Source organism: Staurois parvus, unplaced genomic scaffold, assembly GCF_062004578.1.
Source record: "Staurois parvus isolate SC_StPar_1 unplaced genomic scaffold, SC_StPar_1.0 ptg000689l, whole genome shotgun sequence".
NCBI lineage: Eukaryota > Metazoa > Chordata > Amphibia > Anura > Ranidae > Staurois > Staurois parvus.
In genome coordinates this window covers 653,164-668,484 of record NW_028318485.1, presented here as the reverse complement: position 1 = coordinate 668,484, position 15,321 = coordinate 653,164, and the positions used below count along the sequence as shown (strand labels likewise).

The 15,321-nt window shown below is 50.3% G+C and overlaps 12 non-coding genes across 12 annotated transcripts; all 12 read left to right on the top strand.

Moving 5' to 3' along the window:
* Positions 1 to 426: 426 nt before the first annotated feature.
* Positions 427 to 567, top strand: LOC149447063 (U4 spliceosomal RNA). The gene has a single exon (XR_016305970.1). It is a non-coding gene; the product is annotated as a U4 spliceosomal RNA (small nuclear RNA).
* A 633-nt stretch (positions 568 to 1,200) lies between these two features.
* Positions 1,201 to 1,273, top strand: TRNAK-UUU (transfer RNA lysine (anticodon UUU)). Its single transcript has one exon. It is a non-coding gene; the product is annotated as a tRNA-Lys (tRNA).
* A 552-nt stretch (positions 1,274 to 1,825) lies between these two features.
* On the top strand, positions 1,826 to 1,966 carry LOC149447061 (U4 spliceosomal RNA). Its single transcript, XR_016305969.1, has one exon. It is a non-coding gene; the product is annotated as a U4 spliceosomal RNA (small nuclear RNA).
* A 633-nt stretch (positions 1,967 to 2,599) lies between these two features.
* Positions 2,600 to 2,672, top strand: TRNAK-UUU (transfer RNA lysine (anticodon UUU)). The gene has a single exon. It is a non-coding gene; the product is annotated as a tRNA-Lys (tRNA).
* A 552-nt stretch (positions 2,673 to 3,224) lies between these two features.
* LOC149447059 (U4 spliceosomal RNA) lies at positions 3,225 to 3,365 on the top strand. The gene has a single exon (XR_016306184.1). It is a non-coding gene; the product is annotated as a U4 spliceosomal RNA (small nuclear RNA).
* A 1,251-nt stretch (positions 3,366 to 4,616) lies between these two features.
* Positions 4,617 to 4,757, top strand: LOC149447058 (U4 spliceosomal RNA). The gene has a single exon (XR_016305968.1). It is a non-coding gene; the product is annotated as a U4 spliceosomal RNA (small nuclear RNA).
* A 627-nt stretch (positions 4,758 to 5,384) lies between these two features.
* TRNAK-UUU (transfer RNA lysine (anticodon UUU)) lies at positions 5,385 to 5,457 on the top strand. Its single transcript has one exon. It is a non-coding gene; the product is annotated as a tRNA-Lys (tRNA).
* A 552-nt stretch (positions 5,458 to 6,009) lies between these two features.
* LOC149447056 (U4 spliceosomal RNA) lies at positions 6,010 to 6,150 on the top strand. The gene has a single exon (XR_016305967.1). It is a non-coding gene; the product is annotated as a U4 spliceosomal RNA (small nuclear RNA).
* A 627-nt stretch (positions 6,151 to 6,777) lies between these two features.
* Positions 6,778 to 6,850, top strand: TRNAK-UUU (transfer RNA lysine (anticodon UUU)). Its single transcript has one exon. It is a non-coding gene; the product is annotated as a tRNA-Lys (tRNA).
* A 551-nt stretch (positions 6,851 to 7,401) lies between these two features.
* Positions 7,402 to 7,542, top strand: LOC149447054 (U4 spliceosomal RNA). The gene has a single exon (XR_016306180.1). It is a non-coding gene; the product is annotated as a U4 spliceosomal RNA (small nuclear RNA).
* Positions 7,543 to 8,169: 627 nt separating this feature from the next.
* TRNAK-UUU (transfer RNA lysine (anticodon UUU)) lies at positions 8,170 to 8,242 on the top strand. The gene has a single exon. It is a non-coding gene; the product is annotated as a tRNA-Lys (tRNA).
* A 552-nt stretch (positions 8,243 to 8,794) lies between these two features.
* Positions 8,795 to 8,935, top strand: LOC149447052 (U4 spliceosomal RNA). Its single transcript, XR_016305966.1, has one exon. It is a non-coding gene; the product is annotated as a U4 spliceosomal RNA (small nuclear RNA).
* The last annotated feature ends 6,386 nt before the right edge of the window (positions 8,936 to 15,321 follow it).

Sequence of the window (15,321 nt, the reverse complement as noted above, 5' to 3'; positions counted from 1 at the left end):
GAATCTAGCCCAGAAATAAAGGTGGCTGCAGGTGTTTGCCTGAACAACTGATTCCCAACAAGCCTGGTCTACGCCAGCTTTCCTGGACTCCAGTTCAGGCTTGTTATCCACAAAGCTTTCAACGACGGGCCCAAAGCTTTCCACCTTGGCTTTTTTTTCCCCAACAGTGCAGCCGTCGGACCATATGCATTCAGTGGCCTTTGAGAACTGCTGTGGGAGAAAGCCATTTGACATCTAGGCCCAAAACTTGACATTCTCCTTAGTCCTTTCAAATGCAAACAATGCCAGCTTAGGCGTCTTCTCTGTCACATTAGCATGCCAAGTCCCAGAATGCTCAGCGGCCCACTGGATGACACTTTTGTGTGTCACCTCAATGTCAATACCTCCTCCAAGGATGGGCAGAAATTGGCAGACACTGATTTGGTTAGCTTTGCGCAGTGGCAGTATCATAGCCAATGAGGTCCACCTGAGGCGTGATTATTGCTAATTGAAAACTAATCCCAATACCCCGCTGTGATGACTTGAAATACAGTCAGCACTGGCAATTTTTGAGAGTCTCTCAGGAGACTGAGCAATATGTTTGAAACAGCAGAAAAGCAATGGCTTCTAAGATGCAGACTGAGATGTGTTAGAGTTCAGGAAGCGGGTCACGGGGCCGGGGACACTATAGAGATCTTTTGTGTCATCACGCAGCCTGCTGAGTAGAACAATATGTGATTGCCACGTCATGCTCGTTCCCCCCCACTTGCCTTTAATCCAGAGTGGACTCTACCTCATTCAATTTTTCCTTGCTTTTTCTCTGCTAGACCTGGCATCATGAGGCTAAAGGTGAACTTTCTTTATCTGTAACCCAGTCAATTAGGAAGAATACTGGAAGCGTGTTGGTCCAGGGTTAAGGAACCAGTTTGGCCGGTGTGTTTTTTGCAAGGCCCTTGTTTCCAGTGAAAGAGCATTGACCTATAAGTTACACTAAGCCAGAAACTTTCAGCGTTCTCCATCTCTACCAGACTGGACCCTATCTGCATGGTTGCAAGCTGTCCTAAAAAATGGAATGGGAGAGGACGATTGGCCAGCCGGAGTGAGCCAAATACTTGTGCATTCAGGCACACATCTCCTCTTTCTTTTGGGCGCATGGTCTTTTTCTGCCATAAAAGTGAAGTTTCAAGCAGATTGGACTGTTTTGGAGGTGGAGCTTTCAGAGCCCGGATAGCTCAGTTGGTAGAGCATCAGACTTTTAATCTGAGGGTCCAGGGTTCAAGTCCCTGTTCGGGCGGTAGCTTTGTCCTTGTTGTTGAGCTGCGGATAAGGTAATCTTTATGCCCATCTGCCGGAGTGCTCACTGGCCTAGAGAGAGAAAATGTCCTAAGGGATGCAAAATTCCCCCTTTCAAGGCTCTGTGAATCTAGCCCAGAAATAAAGGTGGCTGCAGGTGTTTGCCTGAACAACTGATTCCCAACAAGCCTGGTCTACGCCAGCTTTCCTGGACTCCAGTTCAGGCTTGTTATCCACAAAGCTTTCAACGACGGGCCCAAAGCTTTCCACCTTGGCTTTTTTTTCCCCAACAGTGCAGCCGTCGGACCATATGCATTCAGTGGCCTTTGAGAACTGCTGTGGGAGAAAGCCATTTGACATCTAGGCCCCAAAACTTGACATTCTCCTTAGTCCTTTCAAATGCAAACAATGCCAGCTTAGGCGTCTTCTCTGTCACATTAGCATGCCAAGTCCCAGAATGCTCAGCGGCCCACTGGATGACACTTTTGTGTCTCACCTCAATGTCAATACCTCCTCCAAGGATGGGCAGAAATTGGCAGACACTGATTTGGTTAGCTTTGCGCAGTGGCAGTATCATAGCCAATGAGGTCCACCTGAGGCGTGATTATTGCTAATTGAAAACTAATCCCAATACCCCGCTGTGATGACTTGAAATACAGTCAGCACTGGCAATTTTTGAGAGTCTCTCAGGAGACTGAGCAATATGTTTGAAACAGCAGAAAAGCAATGGCTTCTAAGATGCAGACTGAGATGTGTTAGAGTTGAGGAAGCGGGTCACGGGGCCGGGGACACTATAGAGATCTTTTGTGTCATCACGCAGCCTGCTGAGTAGAACAATATGTGATTGCCACGTCATGCTCGTTCCCCCCCACTTGCCTTTAATCCAGAGTGGACTCTACCTCATTCAATTTTTCCTTGCTTTTTCTCTGCTAGACCTGGCATCATGAGGCTAAAGGTGAACTTTCTTTATCTGTAACCCAGTCAATTAGGAAGAATACTGGAAGCGTGTTGGTCCAGGGTTAAGGAACCAGTTTGGCCGGTGTGTTTTTTGCAAGGCCCTTGTTTCCAGTGAAAGAGCATTGACCTATAAGTTACACTAAGCCAGAAACTTTCAGCGTTCTCCATCTCTACCAGACTGGACCCTATCTGCATGGTTGCAAGCTGTCCTAAAAAATGGAATGGGAGAGGACGATTGGCCAGCCGGAGTGAGCCAAATACTTGTGCATTCAGGCACACATCTCCTCTTTCTTTTGGGCGCATGGTCTTTTTCTGCCATAAAAGTGAAGTTTCAAGCAGATTGGACTGTTTTGGAGGTGGAGCTTTCAGAGCCCGGATAGCTCAGTCGGTAGAGCATCAGACTTTTAATCTGAGGGTCCAGGGTTCAAGTCCCTGTTCGGGTGATAGCTTTGTCCTTGTTGTTGAGCTGCGGATAAGGTAATCTTTATGCCCATCTGCCGGAGTGCTCACTGGCCTAGAGAGAGAAAATGTCCTAAGGGATGCAAAATTCCCCCTTTCAAGGCTCTGTGAATCTAGCCCAGAAATAAAGGTGGCTGCAGGTGTTTGCCTGAACAACTGATTCCCAACAAGCCTGGTCTACGCCAGCTTTCCTGGACTCCAGTTCAGGCTTGTTATCCACAAAGCTTTCAACGACGGGCCCAAAGCTTTCCACCTTGGCTTTTTTTTCCCCAACAGTGCAGCCGTCGGACCATATGCATTCAGTGGCCTTTGAGAACTGCTGTGGGAGAAAGCCATTTGACATCTAGGCCCCAAAACTTGACATTCTCCTTAGTCCTTTCAAATGCAAACAATGCCAGCTTAGGCGTCTTCTCTGTCACATTAGCATGCCAAGTCCCAGAATGCTCAGCGGCCCACTGGATGACACTTTTGTGTCTCACCTCAATGTCAATACCTCCTCCAAGGATGGGCAGAAATTGGCAGACACTGATTTGGTTAGCTTTGCGCAGTGGCAGTATCATAGCCAATGAGATCCACCTGAGGCGTGATTATTGCTAATTGAAAACTAATCCCAATACCCCGCTGTGATGACTTGAAATACAGTCAGCACTGGCAATTTTTGAGAGTCTCTCAGGAGACTGAGCAATATGTTTGAAACAGCAGAAAAGCAATGGCTTCTAAGATGCAGACTGAGATGTGTTAGAGTTGAGGAAGCGGGTCACGGGGCCGGGGACACTATAGAGATCTTTTGTGTCATCACGCAGCCTGCTGAGTAGAACAATATGTGATTGCCACGTCATGCTCGTTCCCCCCCACTTGCCTTTAATCCAGAGTGGACTCTACCTCATTAAATTTTTCCTTGCTTTTTCTCTGCTAGACCTGGCATCATGAGGCTAAAGGTGAACTTTCTTTATTTGTAACCCAGTCAATTAGGAAGAATACTGGAAGCGTGTTGGTCCAGGGTTAAGGAACCAGTTTGGCCGGTGTGTTTTTTGCAAGGCCCTTGTTTCCAGTGAAAGAGCATTGACCTATAAGTTACACTAAGCCAGAAACTTTCAGCGTTCTCCATCTCTACCAGACTGGACCCTATCTGCATGGTTGCAAGCTGTCCTAAAAAATGGAATGGGAGAGGACGATTGGCCATCCGGAGTGAGCCAAATACATGTGCATTCAGGCACACATCTCCTCTTTCTTTTGGGCGCATGGTCTTTTTCTGCCATAAAAGTGAAGTTTCAAGCAGATTGGACTGTTTTGGAGGTGGAGCTTTCAGAGCCAGGATAGCTCAGTCGGTAGAGCATCAGACTTTTAATCTGAGGGTTCAAGTCCCTGTTCGGGCGGTAGCTTTGTCCTTGTTGTTGAGCTGCAGATAAGGTAATCTTTATGCCCATCTGCCGGAGTGCTCACTGGCCTAGAGAGAGGAAATGTCCTAAGGGATGCAAAATTCCCCCTTTCAAGGCTCTGTGAATCTAGCCCAGAAATAAAGGTGGCTGCAGGTGTTTGCCTGAACAACTGATTCCCAACAAGCCTGGTCTACGCCAGCTTTCCTGGACTCCAGTTCAGGCTTGTTATCCACAAAGCTTTCAACGACGGGCCCAAAGCTTTCCACCTTGGCTTTTTTTTCCCCAACAGTGCAGCCGTCGGACCATATGCATTCAGTGGCCTTTGAGAACTGCTGTGGGAGAAAGCCATTTGACATCTAGGCCCCAAAACTTGACATTCTCCTTAGTCCTTTCAAATGCAAACAATGTCAGCTTAGGCGTCTTCTCTGTCACATTAGCATGCCAAGTCCCAGAATGCTCAGCGGCCCACTGGATGACACTTTTGTGTCTCACCTCAATGTCAATACCTCTTCCAAGGATGGGCAGAAATTGGCAGACACTGATTTGGTTAGCTTTGCGCAGTGGCAGTATCATAGCCAATGAGGTCCACCTGAGGCGTGATTATTGCTAATTGAAAACTAATCCCAATACCCCGCTGTGATGACTTGAAATACAGTCAGCACTGGCAATTTTTGAGAGTCTCTCAGGAGACTGAGCAATATGTTTGAAACAGCAGAAAAGCAATGGCTTCTAAGATGCAGACTGAGATGTGTTAGAGTTGAGGAAGCGGGTCACGGGGCCGCGGACTCTATAGAGATCTTTTGTGTCATCACGCAGCCTGCTGAGGAGAACAATATGTGATTGCCACGTCATGCTCGTTCCCCCCCACTTGCCTTCAATCCAGAGTGGACTCTACCTCATTAAATTTTTCCTTGCTTTTTCTCTGCTAGACCTGGCATCATGAGGCTAAAGGTGAACTTTCTTTATTTGTAACCCAGTCAATTAGGAAGAATACTGGAAGCGTGTTGGTCCAGGGTTAAGGAACCAGTTTGGCCGGTGTGTTTTTTGCAAGGCCCTTGTTTCCAGTGAAAGAGCATTGACCTATAAGTTACACTAAGCCAGAAACTTTCAGCGTTCTCCATCTCTACCAGACTGGACCCTATCTGCATGGTTGCAAGCTGTCCTAAAAAATGGAATGGGAGAGGACGATTGGCCAGCCGGAGTGAGCCAAATACTTGTGCATTCAGGCACACATCTCCTCTTTCTTTTGGCCGAATGGTCTTTTTCTGCCATAAAAGTGAAGTTTCAAGCAGATTGGACTGTTTTGGAGGTTTCAGAGCCCGGATAGCTCAGTCGGTAGAGCATCAGACTTTTAATCTGAGGGTCCAGGGTTCAAGTCCCTGTTCAGGCGGTAGCTTTGTCCATGTTGTTGAGCTGCGGATAAGGTTATCTTTATGCCCATCTGCCGGAGTGCTCACTGGCCTAGAGAGAGGAAATGTCCTAAGGGATGCAAAATTCCCCCTTTCAAGGCTCTGTGAATCTAGCCCAGAAATAAAGGTGGCTGCAGGTGTTTGCCTGAACAACTGATTCCCAACAAGCCTGGTCTACGCCAGCTTTCCTGGACTCCAGTTCAGGCTTGTTATCCACAAAGCTTTCAACGACGGGCCCAAAGCTTTCCACCTTGGCTTTTTTTTCCCCAACAGTGCAGCCGTCGGACCATATGCATTCAGTGGCCTTTGAGAACTGCTGTGGGAGAAAGCCATTTGACATCTAGGCCCCAAAACTTGACATTCTCCTTAGTCCTTTCAAATGCAAACAATGCCAGCTTAGGCGTCTTCTCTGTCACATTAGCATGCCAAGTCCCAGAATGCTCAGCGGCCCACTGGATGACACTTTTGTGTCTCACCTCAATGTCAATACCTCCTCCAAGGATGGGCAGAAATTGGCAGACACTGATTTGGTTAGCTTTGCGCAGTGGCAGTATCATAGCCAATGAGGTCCACCTGAGGCGTGATTATTGCTAATTGAAAACTAATCCCAATACCCCGCTGTGATGACTTGAAATACAGTCAGCACTGGCAATTTTTGAGAGTCTCTCAGGAGACTGAGCAATATGTTTGAAACAGCAGAAAAGCAATGGCTTCTAAGATGCAGACTGAGATGTGTTAGAGTTGAGGAAGCGGGTCACGGGGCCGGGGACACTATAGAGATCTTTTGTGTCATCACGCAGCCTGCTGAGTAGAACAATATGTGATTGCCACGTCATGCTCGTTCCCCCCCACTTTCCTTTAATCCAGAGTGGACTCTACCTCATTAAATTTTTCCTTGCTTTTTCTCTGCTAGACCTGGCATCATGAGGCTAAAGGTGAACTTTCTTTATTTGTAACCCAGTCAATTAGGAAGAAAACTGGAAGCGTGTTGGTCCAGGGTTAAGGAACCAGTTTGGCCGGTGTGTTTTTTGCAAGGCCCTTGTTTCCAGTGAAAGAGCATTGACCTATAAGTTACACTAAGCCAGAAACTTTCAGCGTTCTCCATCTCTACCAGACTGGACCCTATCTGCATGGTTGCAAGCTGTCCTAAAAAATGGAATGGGAGAGGACGATTGGCCAGCCGGAGTGAGCCAAATACTTGTGCATTCAGGCACACATCTCCTCTTTCTTTTGGCCGAATGGTCTTTTTCTGCCATAAAAGTGAAGTTTCAAGCAGATTGGACTGTCTTGGAGGTTTCAGAGCCCGGATAGCTCAGTCGGTAGAGCATCAGACTTTTAATCTGAGGGTCCAGGGTTCAAGTCCCTGTTCGGGCGGTAGCTTTGTCCTTGTTGTTGAGCTGCGGATAAGGTAATCTTTATGCCCATCTGCCGGAGTGCTCACAGGCCTAGAGAGAGGAAATGTCCTAAGGGATGCAAAATTCCCCCTTTCAAGGCTCTGTGAATCTAGCCCAGAAATAAAGGTGGCTGCAGGTGTTTGCCTGAACAACTGATTCCCAACAAGCCTGGTCTACGCCAGCTTTCCTGGACTCCAGTTCAGGCTTGTTATCCAGAAAGCTTTCAACGACGGGCCCAAAGCTTTCCACCTTGGCATTTTTTTCCCCAACAGTGCAGCCGTCGGACCATATGCATTCAGTGGCCTTTGAGAACTGCTGTGGGAGAAAGCCATTTGACATCTAGGCCCAAAACTTGACATTCTCCTTAGTCCTTTCAAATGCAAACAATGCCAGCTTAGGCGTCTTCTCTGTCACATTAGCATGCCAAGTCCCAGAATGCTCAGCGGCCCACTGAATGACACTTTTGCGTCTCACCTCAATGTCAATACCTCTTCCAAGGATGGGCAGAAATTGGCAGACACTGATTTGGTTAGCTTTGCGCAGTGGCAGTATCATAGCCAATGAGGTCCACCTGAGGCGTGATTATTGCTAATTGAAAACTAATCCCAATACCCCGCTGTGATGACTTGAAATACAGTCAGGACTGGCAATTTTTGAGAGTCTCTCAGGAGACTGAGCAATATGTTTGAAACAGCAGAAAAGCAATGGCTTCTAAGATGCAGACTGAGATGTGTTAGAGTTGAGGAAGCGGGTCACGGGGCCGGGGACACTATAGAGATCTTTTGTGTCATCACGCAGCCTGCTGAGTAGAACAATATGTGATTGCCACGTCATGCTCGTTCCCCCCCACTTGCCTTTAATCCAGAGTGGACTCTACCTCATTAAATTTTTCCTTGCTTTTTCTCTGCTAGACCTGGCATCATGAGGCTAAAGGTGAACTTTCTTTATTTGTAACCCAGTCAATTAGGAAGAATACTGGAAGCGTGTTGGTCCAGGGTTAAGGAACCAGTTTGGCCGGTGTGTTTTTTGCAAGGCCCTTGTTTCCAGTGAAAGAGCATTGACCTATAAGTTACACTAAGCCAGAAACTTTCAGCGTTCTCCATCTCTACCAGACTGGACCCTATCTGCATGGTTGCAAGCTGTCCTAAAAAATGGAATGGGAGAGGACGATTGGCCAGCCGGAGTGAGCCAAATACTTGTGCATTCAGGCACACATCTCCTCTTTCTTTTGGCCGAATGGTCTTTTTCTGCCATAAAAGTGAAGTTTCAAGCAGATTGGACTGTTTTGGAGGTTTCAGAGCCCGGATAGCTCAGTCAGTAGAGCATCAGACTTTTAATCTGAGGGTCCAGGGTTCAAGTCCCTGTTCGGGCGGTAGCTTTGTCCTTGTTGTTGAGCTGCGGATAAGGTAATCTTTATGCCCATCTGCCGGAGTGCTCACTGGCCTAGAGAGAGGAAATGTCCTAAGGGATGCAAAATTCCCCCTTTCAAGGCTCTGTGAATCTAGCCCAGAAATAAAGGTGGCTGCAGGTGTTTGCCTGAACAACTGATTCCCAACAAGCCTGGTCTACGCCAGCTTTCCTGGACTCCAGTTCAGGCTTGTTATCCACAAAGCTTTCAACGACGGGCCCAAAGCTTTCCACCTTGGCTTTTTTTTCCCCAACAGTGCAGCCGTCGGACCATATGCATTCAGTGGCCTTTGAGAACTGCTGTGGGAGAAAGCCATTTGACATCTAGGCCCCAAAACTTGACATTCTCCTTAGTCCTTTCAAATGCAAACAATGCCAGCTTAGGCGTCTTCTCTGTCACATTAGCATGCCAAGTCCCAGAATGCTCAGCGGCCCACTGGATGACACTTTTGTGTCTCACCTCAATGTCAATACCTCCTCCAAGGATGGGCAGAAATTGGCAGACACTGATTTGGTTAGCTTTGCGCAGTGGCAGTATCATAGCCAATGAGGTCCACCTGAGGCGTGATTATTGCTAATTGAAAACTAATCCCAATACCCCGCTGTGATGACTTGAAATACAGTCAGCACTGGCAATTTTTGAGAGTCTCTCAGGAGACTGAGCAATATGTTTGAAACAGCAGAAAAGCAATGGCTTCTAAGATGCAGACTGAGATGTGTTAGAGTTGAGGAAGCGGGTCACGGGGCCGGGGACACTATAGAGATCTTTTGTGTCATCACGCAGCCTGCTGAGTAGAACAATATGTGATTGCCACGTCATGCTCGTTCCCCCCCACTTGCCTTTAATCCAGAGTGGACTCTACCTCATTAAATTTTTCCTTGCTTTTTCTCTGCTAGACCTGGCATCATGAGGCTAAAGGTGAACTTTCTGTCAGGGCAGGGCTGTGGAACGGACAGGTAGGCCTAGTGGCAGGGTAACGCACTGGCTGACGACAACCACCACCAACAGACTGAAGTCCCTCAGGGCGCGGAGTCTAAGTCCCAGGCTGCCCTTCACCAGGGCCCCTGATGGTGGGGATGGACTTGACGCAACCAGGGACCAGGTCGCGGCCCCCGAGACACCCCAGCTGCGGTAATGGCCGCCGCCAATGGCGTGTAGTTGGTGAGAATGACAATAGCGTAGTCAGACAAGCCGGGTCAATAACAACAGGACAAAACAGTACAGAACAGTAGACAGAGAATCACAGGTCACAGGCCGGGTTCAGCAACAGAAGGTCAGATCAAAGGGAAACGCAGAGAATGGTCTTAGTCACAAGCCGAGTCAGAATACCAGAAGAGTCACGAGCGTATACACAGAGCTGTAGCAAGACAAAGACACAAGACACAAGTGCAAAGAGCATGTGCAGATCCCAGGCTTATATGTACTCAGCCACACCCCTCTGGGGGATGGACCTCAGAGACCTGAAGGCATAAAAGATTCCCATCATGCTCAGCAGAAATCCAAGATGGATGCTAGCACATGGAGTAACATAACCTCTGGGAAAAGGTAGGACCTTGACAGTACCTCCTCCTCAAGGGCCCCTCCCCCTCCGCGGCTCAACAAATGGTTTCCGAGGAAAGCGGGTATGAAACGCGCGGAGGAGGGCAGGAGCATGGACATCCGCGGAAGGAACCCAGGAACGCTCCTCGGGACCATAACCGCGCCAATGAACCAGGAACTGTAATCGGCCGCGCACCAATCGAGAGTCCAGGATCCGGCTCACCTCATACTCCTCATGACCGTCAACCCGAATGGGACGGGGCCGAGGCAGAGAGGTAGTGAAGCGATTGCAGATCAGAGGTTTCAACAGTGATACATGAAAGATATTGGAGATCCGCATCCCAGGTGGAAGGGCAAGGGCATAGGCCACCGGATTCACCTTGCGGAGAATGCGAAAAGGACCGACAAAACGGGGAGCTAGTTTGGGTGTGGGCACCCGAAGATTGAGGTTACGAGTAGACAACCACACCCGATCGCCGACCTGGTATGAAGGAGCGGGCAACCGTCTGCGATCAGCCTGGAACTTCTGACGCTGAGCCGAGTCCCTCAAAGCCCTCTGGATCTGCCCCCATGAAGAACGCAGGGCAGCAAGATGGTTCTCCACAGCCGGAATGTCCTGTGGTGAGAACCTCTCAGGTAATACCGCGGGTTGGTACCCATAGTTGGCCATGAAGGGGGACATCCCGGAGGAGGAGTTGACCGCTGAGTTCCTGGCAAACTCAGCCCAAGGCAGGAGATCGGCCCAATCGTCCTGATGGTCCGAGATATAACACCGAAGGAATTGTTCTAAGGCCTGATTGGAACGCTCCGCAGCCCCATTGGACTGCGGGTGGTAGGCTGAAGAAAAGGAGAGACTAATGCCCAACTGGGAGCAGAAGGCGCGCCAGAATCTGGACACGAACTGACTCCCGCGGTCCGAGACAATCACCTTGGGCAACCCATGCAGGCGAAAAATCTCCCTGGAAAAGACCGTGGCCAGTTCTTGCGCTGTTGGTAATTTCCTGAGTGGAATACAATGGCACATTTTGGAAAAACGATCGACGACCATGAGGATGACCGTATGACCCCGAGACACAGGGAGGTCTACAATAAAGTCCATGCCCAGGTGTGACCAAGGACGCTCCCCATTGGGAATGGGTTGCAGAAGACCCATTGGAAGATGCCGTGGAGATTTATTCTGGGCACAGATCGAACATGCCGCTACATAAGAGGCGATGTCGGCACGGAGAGTTGGCCACCAGAACAACCGAGAGACGACCCAAGACAACTGGTTCCTCCCCGGATGCCCGGCAGTTTTGGAGTTATGGTAGGTACGCAGCAGACGGGTGCGCAACCCCTCGGGTACAAAACATCTACCCTCCGGTCTCTCGGGAGGAGCGTCAGTTTGAGCCGCCAAAATCTGCTCCCCAAGGGGAGAAGTCAGACTGGTACGAATGGCAGCCAGGATATGATCCGGAGGTATGACCGAGGTTGGCTCAGAGTCCTCCCTGGACAACTCAGAGTATTGCCGCGATAATGCATCAGCCCTGACATTCTTGGAACCAGGCAAATAGGAGACCACATAGTTGAACCGCGACAAGAACAAGGCCCATCTGGCTTGACGGGGTGTCAATCTTTTGGCCTCCGAAAGATAAGTCAGGTTCTTATGATCGGTAAGAATGAGGACCGGAACTGCGGAGCCCTCGAGCAGGTGCCTCCATTCCTTGAGAGCCAGAATGATTGCCAACAACTCCCTATCTCCAATCTGGTAGTTGCACTCTGCAGAGGAAAGCTTCCTGGAGTAGAACCCACAGGGAAGTAGGGGTCCATCGGGCGACCGACGTTGAGACAGGAGAGCGCCTACTCCTGTCTCGGATGCATCAACCTCAAGGACGAAGGGCAATCCAGGATTGGGATGAGACAGTATCGGAGCCGAAGCGAAGGCGGATTTCAGAGCCTCAAAAGCTACGATGGCCTCGGATGGCCACTCGTGAGGATTGCTGCCCTTCTTGGTTAGGTCTGAGAGAGGTTTTGCCAGCGTGGAGAAATTTCTGATGAATTTCCGATAGTAGTTGGCAAAACCTAAAAAGCGCTGAATGGGCCGAAGGCCATTGGGACGAGGCCACTGCAGAACTGCCGAAACCTTCTGAGGGTCCATGGAGAATCCCTCCGCAGAAATGATGTAGCCTAAAAAGGCAACTTGGGATCGATGGAATTCGCACTTCTCAAGTTTACAAAAAAGTTCGTTCTCACGTAATCGTTGCAGCACCTGCTTGACATCCTGGATATGGGACTCCATGGAGGCAGAGTAAACCAGGATGTCATCCAAGTAAACTACCACGCACTGCTGCAATAAGTCACGAAGGACATCATTTATGAATTCCTGAAAAACTGCGGGCGCGTTACACAACCCGAAGGGCATCACCAGGTATTCGTAGTGACCGGTTCTGGTGTTAAACGCGGTCTTCCACTCATCCCCCTGTTTGATCCGTACGAGGTTGTACGCCGCCCTAAGGTCAAGTTTGGTAAAGACTGTTGCCCCCTTAAGGCGGTCGAACAACTCAGTAATCAAGGGAATCGGGTAGGCATTCTTAGTGGTGATTCGATTGAGACCCCTATAATCGATGCAAGGCCTCAATTCACCACCCTTCTTCTTTACAAAGAAAAAGCCCGCTCCTGCTGGGGAAGTAGACTTACGAATGTGCCCCCGGGAAAGCGCATCCGCAACGTACTCCTCCATGGCCTTATTCTCCGCAACCGAGAGAGGATACACCCTGCCACGCGGAGGAGTGGCACCGGGTTGCAAGGATATGGCGCAGTCGTAAGGACGATGAGCAGGTAAGGCACCAGCGCGTACCTTATCAAACACGTCCTGGTACTCCCCATAATCAGTGGGCAACGCAGAGTCTGAGGAGGCACACAACACCTTAACCGGCCCACGGATGCACCCGGCCCCACACTGTGAAGACCACGAGAGAATCTCGGCAGTTTGCCAATTGAAGGTTGGATTGTGCATCTGGAGCCAGGGATACCCCAAAACCACCGAATAGTGCGGAGAAGAAATCACCTGGAAACAGGCCAACTCCCTGTGAACAGCCCCAATAGCTACCTCAACTGGCATAGTCTCGTGGGTAACCTGCGGTGGTTGCAGGGGCCTGCCATCTATCGCCTCGAGAACCAATGGGGTAACTCGAGCCTGCAGGGGAATGGAGTGCTGGGCAGCAAACGAGCTGTCCATAAACAACCCGCCAGCCCCAGAATCTACCAACGCCTGGGCCGTCACCGAGCCCTCCGCCCAAGAGAGGACAACGGTGATCAGTGGCTTATCTCTGCGGAACGCCGGGGACGAGGAGACTCCACCCAAGATCTGTCCCCGACAGGATCTCAGGTGCGAGCGTTTCCCGGACGGACCGGACAGGACTGCCGAAAGTGCCCACCAAGACCACAGTACAGGCAGCGACCCTCCCGACGCCGAGCGGCCCGCTCCCCCTCGGAAAGGCGAGCAAACCCCAGCTGCATGGGCTCACCACCAGACAATCTATCCCCAGGAGGCGTGGGAGGAGAGGGAGGAATGGGTGGGATAGAAAACGCAGGTGCCAGTCGATTGGAAGGCCTCCGCAGGCGTTCCTTGAGTGAAGGCCTCTCCCTGAGCCTGGTATCAATCAGGATCAGGAAGGAAATTAGTGCTTCCAGCTCCACAGGCAATTCCTTGGCTGCGATCTCGTCCTTCAATGCATCAGAAAGACCCTGAGAAAACGCAGCCACCAGAGCCTCATTGTTCCAACCCACCTCTGCTGCCAGGGTACGAAACTCTATGGCGTACTCGGCCACGGTCCGTGAACCCTGATGCATAGACATGAGCAGCTTGGCAGCCGAGGCGGAGCGAGCCGGTACATCGAATACCCTACGGAAGGCATCGACAAAACCGGAAAACTCGTGAATCACGGGGTCATTCCTCTCCCATAAGGGATTCGCCCAGGCCAAGGCCTTGTCTGAGAGTAGTGAGATGAGGAAACCCACCTTTGACCTCTCAGTCGGAAAAGCGTAGGGGATTAATTCAAAGTAAATCCCCACCTGGTTAAGGAACCCACGACACTGACTCGGCTCACCCCCAAAGCGCTGTGGAAGAGGGGCTGAACCGGTCATACCTCTGGACACCGCAGGTGCCGCATCAGCCGCGGCGGTAGGCACAGCAAGCGGAACAGCAGCGGGAGTGACCACCGGAGTGACAACCGGCCTAATAACACCAGGAGTAAGGTGCGCGGTGCGTGCCAGCAGAGTTTGCAACGCCTGAGCGAACTGATCCAACAGGAGATCCTGTTGATCCAGTCTGGCAACCAACATAGGAAGTGAAGGCGTACCTGCACCGTCAGGATTCATGGCACTTGTGTAATGTCAGGGCAGGGCTGTGGAACGGACAGGTAGGCCTAGTGGCAGGGTAACGCACTGGCTGACGACAACCACCACCAACAGACTGAAGTCCCTCAGGGCGCGGAGTCTAAGTCCCAGGCTGCCCTTCACCAGGGCCCCTGATGGTGGGGATGGACTTGACGCAACCAGGGACCAGGTCGCGGCCCCCGAGACACCCCAGCTGCGGTAATGGCCGCCGCCAATGGCGTGTAGTTGGTGAGAATGACAATAGCGTAGTCAGACAAGCCGGGTCAATAACAACAGGACAAAACAGTACAGAACAGTAGACAGAGAATCACAGGTCACGGGCCGGGTTCAGCAACAGAAGGTCAGATCAAAGGGAAACGCAGAGAATGGTCTTAGTCACAAGCCGAGTCAGAATACCAGAAGAGTCACGAGCGTATACACAGAGCTGTAGCAAGACAAAGACACAAGACACAAGTGCAAAGAGCATGTGCAGATCCCAGGCTTATATGTACTCAGCCACACCCCTCTGGGGGATGGACCTCAGAGACCTGAAGGCATAAAAGATTCCCATCATGCTCAGCAGAAATCCAAGATGGATGCTAGCACATGGAGTAACATAACCTCTGGGAAAAGGTAGGACCTTGACACTTTCTTTATTTGTAACCCAGTCAATTAGGAAGAATACTGGAAGAGTGTTGGTCCAGGGTTAAGGAACCAGTTTGGCCGGTGTGTTTTTTGCAAGGCCCTTGTTTCCAGTGAAAGAGCATTGACCTATAAGTTACACTAGGCCAGAAACTTTCAGCGTTCTCCATCTCTACCAGACTGGACCCTATCTGCATGGTTGCAAGCTGTCCTAAAAAATGGAATGGGAGAGGACGATTGGCCAGCCGGAGTGAGCCAAATACTTGTGCATTCAGGCACACATCTCCTCTTTCTTTTGGGCGCATGGTCTTTTTCTGCCATAAAAGTGAAGTTTCAAGCAGATTGGACTGTTTTGGAGGTGGAGCATTCAGAGCCCGGATAGCTCAGTCGGTAGAGCATCAGACTTTTAAACTGAGGGACCAGGGTTCAAGTCCCTGTTCGGGCGGTAGCTTTGTCCTTGTTGTTGAGCTGCGGATAAGGTAATCTTTATGCCCATCTGCCGGAGT